General features: G+C 41.3%; 1 long non-coding RNA gene across 1 annotated transcript; it reads right to left on the minus strand.

Annotated features, from left to right (window-relative positions):
* Window positions 1–9,054: 9,054 nt before the first annotated feature.
* Window positions 9,055–13,957, minus strand: LOC308098112. The gene is made up of 3 exons (XR_013934263.1): window positions 13,833–13,957; window positions 12,249–12,347; window positions 9,055–9,149 (listed from the first exon to the last, which is right to left on the minus strand). It is a non-coding gene; the product is annotated as an uncharacterized lncRNA (long non-coding RNA).
* Window positions 13,958–17,242: the final 3,285 nt, after the last annotated feature.

Genomic DNA, 17,242 nt, shown 5'->3' on the forward strand with positions numbered 1-17,242 from the left:
ATTGTGAAAGGTGCTTGAATAGTATGGGCTAAGTGTAACCATCATCATCTTCAGTCACTGTCATGATGTTGATGATGTTGTACATACAGTAATGTAGTGATTTATTTGTATTTATTGATCTTTTGACCAGATGAAAAAACGGACTCAGCTGATGTTTTATTATTAACATAAAGCAGCATTATGTAACTTTCCTCTTCTACCCCGGATTTGAACCCGGTTTCCTGAGCAAGTGCTGACATTTTTACCATTGAGCTAACAGAGCCTGCCTGCTTGCACACCAATTGCAAAAGTTAAATTGTATTAACATACTCAAAAAAGTAACAAAAAGTTACCAATAATGTGATTCAATGTGTCGGGTTATAGGAAAATAAGATTTCTCAGTACCCCGCTGTACCACAACTGTTTGTGCCTTTAGTATAGAAATAAACCTTTCTCTTCTTGCCATTTTCATTGAAATTGTAACAACCAGACCTCATAGGCCTCTACTTCAAAACACATTACAGCAAACACAGAATAATGCTTGGAATAGTCTTTTAATCGTGGCATACACTTTGAGAAATGAAATTAAATACTTGTTAACACTACAAATTATCAATATATTACTGTCCTGTGGTGTTCAGCACCTCAGGCACACCTCCTTTTGCCTTTTCCCCAGCAGAACCACTCAGCATGTCCTGACTGACTGTTTAAACTCTTCATCTTGTAGGCTACTACCACTGGTTCTGAATGCAATGTCATGTCTCCTCACTGGCTGACCCTGTCTTCTGTGTACATCTTGGTTTGTCATTGTATAGGTTAAATACAAATAATTTAAGATCTATTACTATAATGAATGATGGTGGTGGTTGACGACGGAGTGACAGGGGAAAAAATGGAAACCTGCAAAGTAGCCTATGTCCATTGTTTTACAACTGTTGCATTTACTTCTGTGGTACCACGAGGTTAGTTTTGTGTTTTTAATCCTTTACAATCTTTATCCTTTTCGGTTTTCACACTCTTAATTTTCTCTTTTAAAAAATGTATTAATTGATTTAGTTTTTTAGAAAAGTATAAAAACAATATAAATAAAAGGGTCTCAAAGTCACTCTTTTAGCCTGTAAATGAACTCAAACAAAGACAATATAGAACATCAAAAAACCTGATAGGCCTACTTTTATTTAATTTCCTGTTGATTTAGCTTTTTATTAGGAAGAAAACTATCAATACTAAAACATTGACTTTGAGAGCTGTTTCAACATACAATGCAAGCCAATGAGGAGCATATTTTGAATTATCAATGTCTAATCAATATGAGCAACTATTTTCTATTTCTCACCCACCTTTGGAGTTACATCAGGGCAAGGTAACTACACAACCCAAACCTCTACCAAAGTGTCCTGGCCCCAGCCAAATCTGGGTAACCAAATGGGTATACTCATGTTGAGTAAAAGGACTTCAAAATTGTGCGTACTTGAATAAATGTACGTAATGCCCACCACTGACTCACTGTTGCTTCATCACAACTGACAGGTTTCATGAACACCTCTTAAAAGTGGACATGGTTGAAGCAGTATCCATTAATGTATGTTCTATATACAGTAATGCAGTTATTTGTAATTGTAATGTGAAACAAGGGGGCTCTCAACTCACTTTAGATGCTCCGAACTTTATTTACAGCAGCATTAACAGAACAATGTTTAAGATTTGGATGGTAGAGCTATATCGTTTCTGTACGTCGTAGCTCTGCCACTGCCCCTGGTGCAGTTTTGTAGATATGATATGAAGTTGATCCTAAACTTGCCTTTGGACATGCATCTACAGTAATAACACAAATGCAGGTGAATTATATTCTGATAAAACTGCTGGTCTGTGCTTTATCATGTTGCAAAACAGGACATGTTATCCGATCATTTTATTCAACTTCAACTTTGTCACATCATAGGTGTAAAAGAAAGTGAGTGAAATACATTTTCATACAAGCTCCCATATTTTGTAGTTTTCAGGAAGGGAAGAAGAATAGAGATAGAAAGAACAATGAAAATGTGCCCTCATATGAGCAGAGTAAAATGAATACATACAAAACAGGTATATTACAAATATTCCTAGTATGAGTAACATACATGCATACATGCATATACAGTAAATACATACATACATACATACATACATACATACATACATACATACATATATACATACATACATACATACATACATACATACATACATACATACATACATACATACATACATACATACACGGTTAGAAGAATAATGATAATGGAATGAAGCAGCTAAAATAGCAGCAATAGAATAGCAACAGATGTAGAACATAGACCTTTGTGCATATAATCTCAACGTGCAGGTGAGAAATCATTTAGCAGCAGATATCATACATGCCAACGTAAGATAGGTGTCAGTTCGAGTACAGCAGCAGCAGAGCAGTCCTACAGTCTTACACACACAGAAAAGTAAGCCTGTCGCCAGGCTGTCCTGTGCTCAGTGTTTGTTCAACAGTCTGATGGTAGCCAGGTGGAAACTGCCCAGAAATCTGGTGGTATGACTTTGATACAACGGTAGAGCTCCCCTGGCCATGATCGCAGTAGCACCGTGAAACAATTTTGTCTGAGTGGTGACTGTCCTTGTTGATTCACTGACCTTTGACTACACACCGCTTCTCCCACGAGGTGCTGGGCCGTCCGCACCGCGTCCCTGCTTGTCCCGGGGTAGTTCCGCTACTAAATACGGGCTGGGGAGGCACCTGTCAGCGAGGGGGTGTGGAACTTAACAAATAGGACGGAGGCGCTACATTCTCGTAGTGGGGACAGATCACTGTCAGGTGAGGCAGTACGGTACAACAGTGGAAACAGAAATGTGTGGGTGGATTAATTACATAAGTAAATTGAGACAAAAATGGGTAATGAAAATATTTGCCTTTTTTGGGGGCATTTTAGCCTTTACTTGATAGTGGACATACAGCAAATGGTCCTGGTGGAAATCAGATTTGCTGATCAGGGCATTTTGCACCAATATGCTATATGTCCTAACCGCTTGGCTATCGGGTCGCAGCTTTCTAATAGGGATGTGCTGATGAATCTTTAAACTTCTTGATTGGCAAAAACTTTTACTACATGTTAGTGTTAATGCCAGTGTTAACTTTAGTTTTTAAAAGATGACGTTTGGGTGAAGCTCATCCCACACTGGCCACAGCAGTAAGGCTTCTCTCTCCATTATAGATGTGCTGATGAATCATTAATGTTCCTGAAATATTGACAACTGTTTGACACATTGTGCACAGCAATAAGTGGTAATCCAGCATGATAGCGTGTCGTGGGTTCGACTCCCGTTCCCGAGAACCTTTGCTGTATGTCTCCCCCCCAACTCTCTCCCCATTTCCTGTCAGCCTACTGTCCTGTCCAAATAAAGGCATAAAAGCCCCAAAAATATATATATAAAATAAAAATGTTGTTTTGAAGCTTTTACCACACTGTTCACACCAGTAAGGCCTCTTTCTCTACAGTATGCTTTAATTTCTGATGTGTCTTAAGACTACTCATGTGACTAAAGCTTTTCTCACACTGCTCACAGTAGTAAGGCTTTTCTCCAGTATGCGTGCGCTGATGACTCTTTAAATGACTTGCATCACGAAAACACTTCCAACATTGTTCACAGCAGTAAGGCTTCACTCCAGTGTGTGTTTTCTGGTGCTCCTTAAGTTTACTACTTTGGATGGAGCGTTTTCCACACTGGCCACAGCAATAAGGCCTCTCTCCAGTATGGATGCGCTTATGAAAATGCAATTTACTTGAAGAACGAAAACTCTTCCCACACTGATCACAGCAGTAAGGCTTCTCTCCAGCATGGAGGAGCAGATGATTATTTAATGACGTGGTGTGAGCAAACCTGATTCCACACTGGCCACAGCAGTAAGGCTTCTCTCCAGTATGGATGCGCTGATGAGTCCTTAAATTTGATCGTTGACGAAAACTCTTACCACATTGGTTACAGTTAAAAGGTTTCTCTCCCGTATGGAGGCGCAGATGAAGCTTTAATGAAGCAGGGCATGCCAAACTCTTTCCACACTCACCACAGGAGTAAAGCTTCTCTCCACTATGGCTGCGCTGATGTATCTTTAAATGACTTGAAGAACGATAACTCTTCCCACATTGCTCACAGTAGAAAGGCTTCTCTCCAGTATGTATGCGCTGATGATACTTTAAACCTGATTGATGACGAAAACTCTTCCCACATTGTTCACAGCAGTAAGGCTTCTCTTCAGAATGTATTTTCTGGTGTCTCTTAAGAAGCTTTACTTGGGTGAAGCGTTTGCCACATTGGTCACAGCAGTGAGGCTTTTCTCCAGTGTGAATTCTATGGTGTTTCTCAAGATCGCACTTTGAGGAGAAGTTTTTCCCACACTGGCCACAGCAGTAGGGCTTTTCTCGCTTAATTACAGAATGGATCCACTGATGACCCTTTAATCCTCCTGAGTGAGAAAACCTCTTACCACATTGGTCACAGTAGAAAGGCTTCTCTCCAGTATGTATGCGCTGATGACCCTTTAAACTTTGTTTATGACGAAAACTCTTCCCACATTGTTCACAGCAGTAAGGCTTCTCTTCAGAATGTATTTTCTGGTGTGTCTTAAGATGCGGCACTTGGGTGAAGCGTTTGCCACATTGGTCACAGCAGTAAGGCTTTTTTCCAGTGTGAATTCTCAGGTGTATCTCAAGATAAGACTTTGTGGTGAAGCTTTTCCCACACTTGCCACAGCAGTAAGGTTTTTCTCCAGTGTGTATTCGCAGGTGCTTTTTTAGGACAGAGTTTGTGCTGAAGCTTTTCCCGCAATGGTTACAACAGGGATTCTTTGGTTTCACTGGGGACAGGCCAGAACAGGTATCTGAGATAGAAAACAACAGATTATTCATACATAATGTATAATAGCATGTATTTATATTGTCATTAACAACAAATCAAGCTCTGGTCTCAATCTCTTACAGTATTAATTCTACTATGTATTCATTGTTTTACATTTTGTAACCTTTTCAGTCAGCCAATAACAAACTACTACTATCGGTGTCCAAAACATCTGCATTAGATTATCATAACCGGCACTGGAAATGAACAATTTACTGAGAGGATCTTTCACTGAAATCTGTGCAGACTGTTACACTTTGATAATTATAACAGGAACTTTATTTCATTATGATTTTCTATTGGTAAAATATAACACTTCCAAAGATACTTATTTTAACATAATAAACATCTGTTTTGAATCACTTTTATTGTCTTTCCTGTTTGTATCCTAAAACTTATCATAGAGCCTTGGATTTAGTGTTTGTATGTCCGCCTTCCCACAGCAGACCAGTTGTCCAATTGCCTCGAAACATGACATAAATATAATAGGGCTATCAACCAATATTCCTTATTTGAATATATATTTGAATATAAAAAACGGTGTAAAAACAAAGGTTTGAATATATATTTTTTATAATAATAATAATGTGGGTGCCTGTAACCCTTCACAGCTGCTGGTCTCGCGAGATCAATGGTTCTAAACCATTAAATTACCTAAAGCATAGTAACAAACAAACAAACAAACAAAAAAGCCACTTATAGTACATTTAACTATTTCATCAGACCACTGACATGGTCATCAGATGGGAGAGGGGTGTCCACTCTGTAAACTTTGTATTTCATCAATCAAATAAATATGTTTACATCATTGAACTATGAGACACATTTCCTTCTATATGCATTGCGCGATACAAGTGGCTGCAGGAGTTCAGCTCCCTTAGCCTGAGAGGATGTTCAGGTGAACAATTGTTTCCTTGTTAGTCATTAAGTGATAAGCCCAGCACAATGTCCTGTCCCACATGTTGGAATTCAACATTTACAATGCTGGAATGCTACAATGCTTTGCTTCCGGCAGCCGACATGGACAGTCGCATTCTCGCGAGCTCTCCAGAAAAATAACAAAAAAAGCTATTTTGTTGAGGAGCACCCAGCTGTGTCCACGCATAATTTTCCTTATTCTCATCTTGTGGATTATGGATTCGTACCTCAACTCCACATGGATTGTACACCAGAGGGAAAAGGAATCGTACGAGAAAGAAAAGGAGGAATCACAAAGTGACTTCTACCTAGCTACTGGATTGGAGCAGAAGCACCCAGGCTATGGCATAGCGTCGCACTCGATTCTCACGGCTAATCCGAAGGGAAGGAACAAACCCCTGAATGGTAGATTTAATCGCAGGACGGCTTTCTACTTAATACTACTACTTTCTGGGGACGTTGCCATGCAGTAACCCTGGCCCAGTAACCACAAGGCTGAGGCTAACAGGCTAGCGGCCGTGGCTAACGTTGCCATTAGCAACGGGGAACAACAAAGCCAGGCTGTAACAAAGAACTTCCGGATCACCGGAGCTAGCCGAGCTAGAGTTGCTACCGAAGCTAGCTACGCCGACAACATCAATGGCTCCCCGCCAACTCAACTAGGCGAATCAACCCTGATGATCAACCGAAACACGCACGTTGATTCCACCGCAGCCGTCGACGAGGACGCTTGCACCGACATGCCACGGCGATCGACCGGGAGATGCAGCCTAGACGAGGACGCGGAACGATGGAGTCACCCAGCTGTTCTCACCGGAGCAGAGGCCGTGATGCACGCTGAACCATGGAGTCATCTAGCTGCTTCTACCGGAGCAGAGGCCCTGATGCACAGGATTCAACCTGCGGTTCCTTCCACGGCCAGTGACCGAGCAGAGGCCGTGCTGGAGCCCCCGAGACCCAGCACCCCCCCAACCCCCCGTGCCCCCATCTCCGGCGGACACCTCCACCCATCCCCCCACCATTCCCGCGACGGCCCCACAGCCTGAAGACGCAGTGAAAAAACATTTCTCCCCCGACGAAATTAATCAAACCTTCGGTGCAGGCATGCATATTGTCCACTTAAATCTCCCTAGTACCCAAACTGGCCCAAATCAAGCACATGTTTCATGATGGTAAGGTTGACATTAACTTTCTCTGAAACAGAACTTGATCATTCTGTAGAGGACTCTGCGATTGAGATAGAGAACTACAAAATCATCAGAAATGATAGGGACAAACGTTGGGGGGGGGGGGGGGGGGGGTGTATGCATGTATGTACATAACGACAATGATTTTATCGTTCGTGATGATCTGAACCATGAAGCTATTGAAACTGTATGGGTTGAGATCGTTTTCAAAAATGCTAAATATGTGCTAGTCGGTACCATATACAGACCTCCTGACCAGAATGATTTCTATGATGTACTTGAGGAGTGCTTGGCTAAGGTGGACCATGCTTCAACTTAAACTATCATAGATCTCATGCTAACAACGGACAAGGACAAAATCTTCAATAGTGGTGTTACAAGGCTTAACAAGGCTCCAGACATCCCAAAACAAACTGGTAAGGCTACTTCTTGGCCTCAATCATACAACCCATCTAACCCCTGCTCACTTTGCAAGGGTTGGATGGCTCAGGGTTGAGGACAGAGTACGGCAATTTGCTTTGGGCCTGGTCTACAAGATTCGACACAACATTGGGATTCCCCTGTACTGTATTTGTCAAAATACTTCCAAAACGTAAATGAAGTCCACGATCATAACACCAGAGGCAGCTCCACTGGTCACGTTCAACCCAGATTTGGCACAAACAAGGGAATGAACTCTTTCTCATGCTATACAACAAAAATGTGGAATGCCCTACCCAAAGGAGTAAAGTCTTAACCTACCCCCCCCCCCTCCCCTCCTCCTAAAACTGTCTATTGTACATATTTCTTGTTTTTCATACCAGTAACCTGTAAGCTGATTGTATGATGTTCTGCATAGTAGTGTATATTTGTATGTCTTCTTAAATGTCATCATGATTTGAGTGCACGGGGATCTCATTTTAAATAAGCCAAGTGCTTTTATGAGCGATCCAGTTTAGAGGACCTTGTATTGTGAATTGTACTTCCATGTACTTTTACCATGTCTTTCTAAATAAAGTATTCAATCAATCAATCAATGGAGTGACTTCACAAGCAGTGCATCCCTGTCACCAAATCCACCGCCATAAAACCCCTCCCAGTGAGAACCTCACAATGGGAGCTCATCCAACAGCTACAGCTGAGACCCCTGGCAAATGAAACTATCATCATGTGTGGGGAATTGCCCGTTGGCCTCTCATTTATTTATCCCGCTATACTCAACATTTTGGAGTCTGATTTACCAGCAGCTCGAAAATGTAAGAACATGGTGACGGATGATGGAGACGGAACTTGTGCCAGGTCTGGTGAGGATTGGAGCAATGGTGTGCCTGAGGCAGCCGGGGACCCCTGACGTGGCCCCTGGTGTGACTATTGACATGGCAGACCCCAGAACAGTGTTTGTGCCAAGTTTGGTGCGGATCGGAGCAACGGCGCGCTAACGCTTCCAGGTTTGCATGTTACGTTTGTGACGTCCACCGTCTACCGTCCACCCAATTTATAATAGCAATTCTAATATAGGATAAATATCAACCCTTAAAATTAGGAAGGCTCTTTTTTCACCCTATATTTCAATATGTTCTATTTCTTTTTAATAATACTATCCTCGTTCATACCTGAGGCAAGGAATCCCAGGAAATCCTCCTCATCGCTTTCCTCTTCAAACATTTGGCGTATCTGTTGGTGCAGTTTTCTGTCCATGGCTTCACCTGGACCACATTGGAGTGAGGAAAACAAAATCATGGAATGTGTCACATGTGTCCCAGATGGAGCCAAACACATACCCCTACTAGTGAGAATTTCATACCACCTTGGCTGAAAAATACAAATAAAAACTATGTCTTTAATACAGTATGTGGCCCAAATAATGCACACTACAATACATGTTATATGTTTTAATTTTTTATTTCTTCATGCCCCAATTCGGTGATATTTATGATCTTAGTGGCAGTGCAGCCTGACGTGGCCCCTGGTGTGACTATTGACATGGCAGACCCCAGAACAGTGTTTGTGCCAAGTTTGGTGCGGATCGGAGCAACGGCGCGCTTCCAAGTTCGCTAAAACTATCCTCGTTCATACCTGAGGCAAGGAATCCCAGGAAATCCTCCTCATCGCTTTCCTCTTCAAACATTTGGCGTATCTGTTGGTGCAGTTTTCTGTCCATGGCTTCACCTGGACCACATTGGAGTGAGGAAAACGAAAACATCATGGAATGTGTCACATGTGTCCCAGATGGAGCCAAACACATACCCCTACTAGTGAGAATTTCATACCACCTTGGCTGAAAAATACAAATAAAAACTATGTCTTTCATACAGTATGTGGCCCAAATAATGCACACTACAATACATGTTATATGTTTTTAGTTTTTATTTCTTCATGCCCCAATTCGGTGATATTTATGATCTTAGTGGCAGTGCAGCCTGACGTGGTCCCTGGTGTGACTATTGACATGGCAGACCCCAGAACAGTGCAGCCACAGGAGGGCTCTAGCCTGGTTGCCACAACAAATAGGCAGGATGAGGGAGGGCAGTTTTCCACTGCACCAGTTAAAGTTATTTTGTGGCAGATTGATTGCTTTTGCTGCTCTTATTATCAGTATTACATTGTACATTCAATTACCTGCGCTACATACAGTATATGCTTGTGATATGAACTGTAATGTTAATTTGTATAAATATGATGTCGTGCTATGGTTAACCAACTTTAACTAACTCTCCAAGTGCGTAACACAATTACCGAAAACAAAAGCCTAAATGCCCTTCCCTAGCCTATATGATCATTAATGTGATATTTTAGCCATAATCATGAAAAGTTGATAGGGCAAGAGCCCTACAACAGGAAGGAAGGAGACGGGAAGGAAGAAAGAAAGAACATTGAGAACGAATGAACGAAACGGCATGCAACGTACTGAGGTCCACGTGATCTTCAGGTTCCTGCTTAATAGAAATGTTCCTGGCTGGAGCTGCAGGACTCATCTTCACCTGCAGGCTGGACTGTAGAGACTGGTCTGAAATGAAGGAACAGAATAAGGACTTTGATGTGACATGGGTTGCAGATGAAGGTTGATTGTAAAACAAAGGTAAAAGAGAGTGACAGGGCAGTAACACAAAATAGTAATACATCCCCTAGATTCAAGCAATGTTGAACTTTGGTAGAACCTTAGGTTGTTGATATCTGGGCATGATAAAAGTCTAATTAGTGTCCATCCATGTTATAATGATATGGTCAATATTGTTTTGTTTTGAAAAAAGGGGTGTAACATATTCAACCATCAGCTGATGAGGATGTTGGCTGCTATCCTACAAATTGAACTGACGGTCAACGTCACAGACGTCTGATTTGAGAGGCACAAACACTGTTCCGGGGTCTGCCATGAGAATAGCCACACCATGGGGCCAAATTGAATAACCCAGCTCACTGTGTCAGGGGCCCCCAAGGGCCACACATTGTCAAGGCACAGCATTGCTCCAATAGTCACCAAACTTGGCACAAACACTGTTCAGGGGTCTGGCATGAGAATAATCACACCAGGGATTGTACAACCCAGCTTACTCTGTCAGGGGCCCCCAGGGGCCACATGCTGTACAACCCAGCTTATTGCTGCCAGAGGCCACGTTGTACAACGCAGCTCACTGCTGCCAAGGGGCCCCAGGAGCCACACAATTTACAATTACAATATAGCCATTTAGCAGACGCTCTTAATCCAGAGCGATATACGGTAAGCAAGGTAAACATGACGTAATACATCAAATGCATAAAGATACTGTAGTAATCTAGGATCATAGGTAAACCATGAAGAACCTTTCATCAGTCTAAACAGTATAATATCAAAGAAAATTACATTGAAACTATACAAACTATAGGATGCCAGGTCAACAAAAACAACACAGCAGTCTAGGTGCACCATCGCTCCGATCCGCACCAAACTTGTCACACACCCTGTGCAGGGGTCTGGCACAATTAAAATAATAATGATAATACATTTGACACATAATGGGGCACAACAGCAGTGTTACAACACTGTTGTAACACTAGATTTGAAGGCAACGGAGCGGCCTGAAAATCTAGTGCTCTAAAAAGTGTGAAAAATATATTTTTAATTTCAGCTCTTCTTTAACATCAGAACAAGTGGCACGTTAACCACATTAATCCTAGCATCCCTATTCTGGGCATGTCAACTCATTATAGGCAAACATTGGGCAGAAATGGATGAATAAACATATGGCGAAAATGAGGTCAACAACACATCTACAAGCTCACCATGTGTTGTGACGCATTGTGAGTTTGTAGATCGTCTATCTGATGTACACAAAGTATATAGGATTTAATTGGTTGAGGGCGAAACAAGGCTTTGTATTCGACTTAGAACCCCAGATAAGTTTCACTTTTGTTTTGAATGGCATGACTTTTTAATTAAACAAAAGGCCTACAGTCGGCAGTGGGAAACATTTCCATAAAGACTGGATGCTTTTAACCTTGTAGGATCTGTCTGTAATGAGACGGTTGGCTTTGTTCACTGAATTCACGTACCGACATCCAACCCGATCTCACACGACTTAGAATACATTGCACCGAGTGGTCATTCCGTGCATAGACAACTGGAAAACCCCAAAATCCGTGCATAGTCGCCTCGCATCTCCCCCATTAGTGACTAAACCATTTCGGAGGCTCGTAGTCTCAAGGGAACTGGAGCCACGTAAGGGACCACCGAGCGAGCTAAAGCGAGCGAGGTGCCGTCCCGAATGTTGCGACGTTCCCTTGAGCCTACTCAGCGCCGTTTGAGTTATGCACCGATAGGCAAAGAATCGTACATTTTGTTGTGGGGACTGCTCTGCTTCCGGGTTTTTCCGGGCTGCAACTGGTTACGCACACCATGGGACTCGCCGTACATATGCACGGATTTTCGGGGGTTTCTAGGCGACTATGCACGGAATGACGTGCACTGGATCCGTGCAATGTATACTAAATTCTGTGAGATCAGGCTGTGACATCAGTTGTGCTACATACGTGTATATGATACAGTTACTGTGATCAAGGCTTGTGATATGCACTGTGATGTGAATTTGTATCGTCACGCTGCATTAACCGCTCCAAGTGTACACATTTCTTTTTAAATAAATTTAAAAAAATCCCAAACTCCTGTCCCTATTATCATGATATCAATATTATTGTGATACTTTTGCCATGATAATCCTATAGTGGAAAGTTGATAGCCCTGCAACAGGAAGGAATAAAGGAAAGAAAGAGAGAGAGAGAGGGCAATCTTACTGAAGTCCATGTGATCTTTTGGTTCCATTTTAATGGACACGGTCCTGGCTCGTACTGGAGGCCTCATCTTCACCTGCAGGCTTGACTGAAGAGACTGGTCTGAAATGAAGGAACAGAATAAGGACTTTAATTTGAAATGGGTTGTAGATGAAGGTTGAATGTAGAACAAGAGTGACAGAGGGTGTACAGTAAACAAGTCTTTTTAAAAGACAGGGCAGTGACCCAAAACACATTCCCAAGCTTCAAACAATGTTGAACTTTGATAGAACCTTGAGTTGTAGATACCTGGGCAATGGGCATGTTACATTAAATGTTATATGTGCTGCAGCTAATCAGTTATATTGTCGGCTGCGGCAATATAGCTGAAACCATGACTTGTGTACACATAAAAAACAGATGATTTAGTTGTACGACGTGTCGCTCGACAAATAGACGATCTACAAGCTCATAATGGGTCACATTGTGACTGCTGTGAGCTTTTATCCTTCACTGCTGTGACATAACCCTAGTGAGTATAATTTATCTTTTCTGTACTTCACTTAATTATCTGCATGCATACTGTATGTCAGGATTGAGCTACAGATCAATGCCAACTCCAACAGTCATGACAGTTTCCTCTTTTTGTAACCCGTATGTATGTTTGGCGTTTGTCTGGTTATCATGTGATTTAATCTTTGACCACAAAGATGGAACGTGGGAGGCGTAGTGTTCAACATCACTGCCTGCATGCATCACCGTTCTCCATATGCCTGCTCACCAAAACAGTGCTCTGCACTCCATAGAAGTAGTTAATGTTTGGATAGGATTTGGATTGTGATATTAAAGACAAGATTATACTGTTAAACAGAACGGTATAAACAGTAACTAAGTACTTTACAAGTACTTAGTTACTTGTAAAGTAACTAAGTATTTATTTACATTTACTCAAGTACTGTACTTAAGTACAATTTGAGGAATTTTTCACTTTACTGGAGTATTTCCAATTTTCAATACTTTTACTTCTACTCCATTACATCTCTGAGAATGTAATGGATCTAATATTGTACTTTTACTCCACTAAAATTTTTTGAAAACTACTTTTTAGATTTTAGATTTTAATTACTAAACATATATCAACCACTTAAGGTCACACACACACACACACACACACACACACACACACACACACACACACACACACACACATATATATATATATATATATATATATATATATATATATATATATATATATATATATATATATATATATATATATATATATACATATACACATATACATGATCGGCTATTTGGAAATATTCGATCTATAAGCTCACAGATCTGCTATTTTCAAAAGATTATTATACATTTTGAAAACTTGAAATGGGACATTCTGCATAATGAGTCATTTTACTTTTGGCACTTTAAGTATATTTTGATGCCAATAATTGTGTACTTTTTCTAAAGTAAATTCTGAATACCAGACTTTTACTTTGTAACAGAGTATTTCTACATTGTGGTATTGATACTTTTATTATAAGTAAAACATGTGAGTTTACTTCTTCCACCACTGACAATACCCAGTATGAAACTATAACTTACCTATTCTGTACAACTTGATCACTGGGTTCAACATGGTATCAAGTGTTGATGCTACAACTCTCTGCTCCTCAGAAGATGTTTAGATGAACTGTGAGCAATTGGTTCTCTCTTTGTTGTGATGTTTTCCATTCCCTCCAGGAAATACACGGCACCGTCCTTTTGTCTGTTTGGTGGATTTATTCAGTTATAATGCACTTCAGTCAATATCACCGTCACGTCATCAAATACACCGTCTAACTATGCAAATACATACATAACCATGTAACTACAGTGTAGTTACATGGTTATGTATGTATTTGCATAGTTACTAGATAGTTACTACACAATGAACACGCGTTCATATCACGCACAGACGGACGGTAGAAACTAACATGCCATTGCACAATGAAATATAACATAAACATAATAGGCTATATGGCTATTCCTACCTCGCTGCTGGCTGTAGGCTACACACAACCAAGATGGAACGAGTCCACATCAGCAAAGAAATCAGGCAATATAGGCGACAATATTCCTTTTAAACGGTGAAACAAACGGTTTTAGCAAGCATAAATATTCCCGCTTTTCTTACGGCATGTGTGTCATATCTAGTGTTGCCATATTTTGTGAGAGAAATAAGAAACCAGGTCTAGGAAAACTAGCCCAAAAGAAGCAACTAGGCCACATGAGCACTTTAAACCCATTACAGAAAAAGAAGCCCAAAGTCGCTTATAATAAGCCGACATGGCAACACTATAGGGAATGAGGGAGCGCTCGTTTTGTTTCACGTGATACCTATGCGTGATACTGATAAACCCATTCCAGCACTGGTACTCCCACTTGCAGAGTTCCATGTGTCATGGCTGCCCCCTACAGGACATTTAACATTCTCCTCCAAACCAGTTTGATTATACAATGATGCTAAAAGGATAACACAAAAAGCCCCAATAGCTTGTTTCCATTGTGGTCCTGTGTATTCAATTCATCAAGACATTTAATACATACATACTACACCAATATACAATAATAAACAAGACACCATCAACACTAGTATCAATAAACATGAATGTACAGTAAATTAAAATATGTGCAGTATATGTACGTATATGTTTGTCTGCAGCTTTATTCTTAACCAATAACCATGTGGCTATAATTAGCATTTCATTTCCACTTGAACACTTTGCATGACACACTTGAATGCGGTGGGTGTTCAGAGATGCACGTCGCCCTTTCAGGGCCATGCTGTAAACATTCATCTATCCTCCTCTGCATCCAACACTCATACTGTAGGACAAGTAACATGGAAGTTGGTTGAAGTGTCTTCTATCTCAACTGTCAGTATCAGTCCAATTACAATTCATTTATCACACACACACACACACACACACACACACACACACACACACACACACACACACACACACACACACACACACACACACACACACACACACACACACACACACACACACACACACACACACACACACACGGTGCATTTATATAGCGCTTTTATCCAAAGCGCTTTACATTGATTGTCCATTAACCCATTCACACACACATTCATACACCGATGGCGGAGGAAACCATGCAAGGCACCAACCTGCTCATCGGGAGCAATTAGGGGTTCAGCGTCTTGCTCAAGGACACTTCCACACTAACTCTGGGGGAGCGCCCCAGCCCGGGATCGAACTGGGAACCTTGTGGTTTTCCAGTTCTCTCTACCCTGCCACTCTACCCTTGAGCCACTGCCGCCCACATACACACACACACGCACACGCACACACGCACACGCACACGCACACGCACACACGTGCCCGAGTAATCTAGGATCATACCTAAACCAAGAACCTAGCTGTAAAACGGATGCCAGGTCACCAAATGAACCTGGCATCTGTCTAAATAACATGCTATATAAATTACACGTGTGGAGCGTTGTCCCAGATGTTTAAAGGGAATTCTCAGACAGCTTCCCTATGTTCGCTGATCCGAGTGAGCGTGAGGACACTGCAGGTTGTTTTATTATGGAGATCATACTGGCATTGATGTAGAATTATTTTCAGAGTAACCTATAAGAGTGCCTTATGGCACTGTGGACCACATGGGACCTGGGGAACATACTGTAGGACACTGGTTCCCAAACATTTTAGCTCAAGACCCAGAAGAGAAATTATATGTTTGCCCGGGACCCAAACAGTGAAAATAGCAGATCTACAAGCTTGAACTTGTAGATCTGCTATTTTCACTACTTCTTAAACTTTTTTAAACATTTAGTTATATAATTAATTGTTTTTAATTGATGAAAAGTTGTGATTCTTTTGTTAAACATATTTTCAAATAATGTATCTATTTTTTAAACAGAAAAAAAAATTGATATTTACCCGCAACCCATAAAAATTGGTCTGCGACCCATGGTCCCAACCCACTGTTTGGGAAACAGTGCTGTAGGACCCTGGGAACATTCTGCAGGACCCTTGGAAAGCACTCATGTAGACCTGAGGAACATAGGACCCTGGGAACATACAGCCTAGGAACACAAACAGCTGAGCCATGTTAACTGTACCCGGGAAGGCTCAGACAGCTTCCCTATGTTAGCTGATCCGAGTGAGAGTGAGGACACTGCAGGTTGTTTTATTATGGAGATCAGATTGGTTGTAGAATTAATTTCAAAGTATAAGACATTGGTTCTCAAAGTGGGGTCTGGGGACCCCCAGGGGTCCTTGGGGGTCCTCAGCCAAATTAGTTATTATAGCGTCACAATGTTTTGAACCACTTTAACCATATTTTATACTTTGGCTATTCAAAAATACCAGATATGCTCACAGCGCGTCACTGTGTGCCGCGCTGTGAGCTTTTAGATCTGCAATTTTTCTTTTATTTTGTGCCAGCAATGTTGGGAATTGGCCAATCAGGCTGGAATGTGAGAAATCGGACGGATCGGACGGATACGTCTTGATCACTTGACTAAAGAGATAATATGTGCCGATTTCCGTGATGTTTGGACAACATTTGTAGGAGTAATATCATTTTATTTTTTTTTGCAAAACTTGGCCTCCTGGTCGTGCTATAATAGGGCGATGTTGAAAGGGTGCCATTTATTCCTCAACGCAGTGCGAATGTGCGTGCAAAGTTTCACTGCAATCGGACGCTGCGTTCTGTTCAAAGCGGGCCACTCCCTGCAAACTTTAGATGTTAATCTTCTGATCAAGATGGAATATGAAAAATCTGAAAAACCTGTTTCGTTTCATGACTATAGAGATCATGTGTACTGATTTGCGTGATGTTTGGACAAAATCTGTAGGAGCATGTGTTTTGCCAAAATCGGTCTCCTGGTGGCAATGTACAAATAAAATGTACAAAGCATTAACAATTACAACATAAAAATCTAATCTACAGCAAATCTACAGGTAAATTTACAGTGAAACAAAGAA

This window comes from Gymnoscopelus braueri, assembly GCF_963280865.1.
Source record: "Gymnoscopelus braueri genome assembly, chromosome: 13".
Lineage (NCBI taxonomy): Eukaryota > Metazoa > Chordata > Actinopteri > Myctophiformes > Myctophidae > Gymnoscopelus > Gymnoscopelus braueri.